A 3,135-nucleotide genomic window follows, 5' to 3' on the forward strand; every position below is an offset into this window, starting at 1 on the left:
TATGACTGGGAAGGTGTGGATGAGGGGATAAATGTTCTAGGAAAAAGATTCCTTTCTCTTCCCAAAAACATTTATTTAAAGTTTCGCTTTTTTCTGAAAATTTATAGTGTGTGAGAAAGGTACAGTGTCAGAGAGAAAGAAAACAAAGAGAAGAAACTTGATTTTCTATTTGCTTGTTGTTTTATTTACTGTCATTTGCAGCACCTATAGTCTTGATACTTGAAAGAACGACTTTAAAACTACAGACAGGTCTAGAACTTTCTGGCTTGCTATAAAACATTTGCTATGAAACTGATTTATGCTGTGTGTGTGTGTGTGTGTGTGTGTGTGTTTGTGTGTGTGTGTGTGTGATCTTCAAAGTAAGACTCCTCTGTACAACTCTCACAACAGAGCCATTGGAGTTTTATTGGGGTTAGTCAATTAGACAAACCAGCAAGTATTAACAGAATTCCTACTAAGTGCCTAGAGCTATGGTAGGCCAATTTGGATAGAACATTCTCCAACTGTGGAGGTAGGTATTTTGGCTTCAGTCCCTGCTTCTATGATCTTACACAGTGTTCTCCCATTGCAACTGCAAGGGCATCAAGAATATGTCCTCTTCTTTCCTCAGAAGGAAGGCCACGCATAGTGAAGTCTGGAAAAATCACAGCTCTGTAACTGAATTGATCCTCCTGGGCTTCTCCAGAAATCCCAGGACCAACTGGACTCTTTTTCTTTCTCTTCCTCTACTTATTTACAGTCCTGGGCAATGAGCTCATTGTTACCATGATCAGAGTAGATGCATGCCTCCACACCCCCATCCATGTATTTCTTCTGGATCTCAGCTATGCCGCCACCACAGTGCCACAGATGTTGGTCCATTTTGTAAGCTATAATCAAGCCATCTCCTATGTTGAGTATGTGGTCCAGTTGTACATTTTCCTGACTGTGGGCATCATTGAGACCTAGATTTTTGCACCTGTGGCCTACGACAGGTACATTGCAATATACTATCCACCCAATTCTGGGGTCCAGATGAGCCAGACCCTGTGTGTATTCCTGGCAGTCAGATTTGCCTTTCGTGGTCTCTTCTTCTGTGCCCTTGTATACACAGTCTTTGCAGTGAATCTGCCCCAATGAGACCAACCACTTAAAAAACAATTCCCGCTATCTTGAAGTTGGCCTGTGCAGACACATCCCTCAAAGACCAAATAGACTTTATCTTGGCTTTCATATTGCTTCTGATCCCATTATCCCTCATCCTGGCCTCACATGTTTGTATCTTCATGCTATTCTAAGGATTCACTCCACCAAGGTCAGATTATGATCCCCACATATCACTGTGGTCACCATGTTCTGTATTTCGTGCATGCTCATGTACATGAAGCCTGGCTCTGAAGTCTCTCAGAGGATGACAAGAAGCTGACTGACTCCGTTCTACAATGTCATCTCTGCTTTCATCAACCCCATTACCTACAGCCTCTGGAAGAAGAATGCGGAGAGGGCTTTCCTCAAGTTAATTCAAATGAGTGAGGACATTCAATAGATCATGGATAAGACTGTTTGCAGTGCTTCTGATTTCTTGTCTACACCCCTCACACTTTCATCGAAGTCATTAGAGTGAATAAGGACTCTCTGGATCAGCAAGATACTTAAGAAAAAAACACTTTCATATTAATTTGCCAATGAAAACATAAAGGAAGGACTCAGAGAACTTTGTTCAAGGTCATTGATCTTCTGTGGCTTTGGAAAATTTATCTAACTTCTCCGGGATTGAGTTTCCATATCTGTAAAATGTGTTTTATGAAATTCATTGTGCCTAAATAATAATAGCTAACTTTATTGAGCTTTTCTATATGACAGTCACTGTCTAAGCGCTTTATATGTACTTATTTTCATTCTTATAATAACTCTAGGCAGGGTGCAGTGGCTTATGTCTGTAACCCCAGCACTTTGGGCGTTAAAGAAATAATGTGTACGGTGTTCCATTTCCAAGACAAAGTGCCGTGAATTGGCTTAGGCCAGAAAATTACAGAAGAAACAGGATATACTAGGCCCCTACATGGAAAGTCGATGCCTGCTTGTCAGGGCCCCCTCCTTAGTTGCTATCACTTGAACCAAAGAAGTTTAGTCTAAGATGAAAGTTTACTAGCCTGCAAAATAGCTCACTTTGTCTGTTCTTATCAGCCTGCCCAGCCACTTAGGTCATAAGTCAAATACTTGAAGAGCCCCTGAGCTAGCTAGGATTGCAATGTATTGTGGGCTGCAACAAAAGGCAGCAGGACAACCCTAAAGAAAAATGCCTAAAGCCCCAACAACCAATACGTAATGTCTGGGAAGATTATGACCCCATTATATGCAGCCTATGAGGAAGCAGGGGAGGGACCTGCATGCTAGGGGATAAATTGCTTGCCTGAAACCATGCTGGGTGTGCCTGCCCATCAGACACCTGATCTTGCATGATCGGGTCTTATTAAAAGTTTCACTTTTGCTGCTCTCCAGGTCTCTGCATCCATTCTTTGGGTGTGGATGGGTGAGTTTGTTTCTCACAACTTGGTGGCCCATACAGGGATCTCTGTGCCTGCGTGGAGTAAGACACTGGCTGAGAGGGGAGGTGTCCCACCCGATTTAGGTGGCCCGCTCTGCCCAGGTGTCCCAGCACCCCACAGAAGCCATAGACAAACCCAAGAATGTTATTCAGGAGACAACGGAGGTGACAAAGGGAGAAAAGCAGGCACCCCGGCAACCAGGTAGCCTTGTGCATCAGCCAAGGTAGGAAAATTGGACGATAAGTACTGCCTTGGTGGTTGGGCATTTTCAGAGGTCGAGTGTGTGTGGCTGAGACATATCTTAGATACAGAGCTAGTGTGAAGTCCCAATCCATGGTTCTCCTGTGAGGGAAATGGCTGGAGACGGATGAAGCTATTCTCAGGGTGTGCAAGAAATCTCCAGTAGGGGTGGGCTGAGTACACAGGGAAAAGCTCAGACACAGAGACTAACTGAAAATGGGAAATAAGAATTCTAGGCCTCGGGAACAAAGGAAAGAGACCGCCTCTGAAGTTCCCCTAGATAGTCCACTGAGGAGAATGCTGCAGGTTTGGAGGGATAATGCTCGAACCAGGGACAAGTAAAAGCAAAAGGTGATTAAGTATTGCT

The 3,135-nt window shown here is 43.8% G+C and overlaps 1 pseudogene; it reads left to right on the top strand.

Annotated features, from left to right (window-relative positions):
- Window positions 1–590: 590 nt before the first annotated feature.
- LOC141410058 (olfactory receptor 2A12-like) lies at window positions 591–1,525 on the top strand (annotated as a pseudogene).
- Window positions 1,526–3,135: the final 1,610 nt, after the last annotated feature.

This window comes from Macaca fascicularis, chromosome 1, assembly GCF_037993035.2.
Source record: "Macaca fascicularis isolate 582-1 chromosome 1, T2T-MFA8v1.1".
Taxonomy (NCBI): domain Eukaryota; kingdom Metazoa; phylum Chordata; class Mammalia; order Primates; family Cercopithecidae; genus Macaca; species Macaca fascicularis.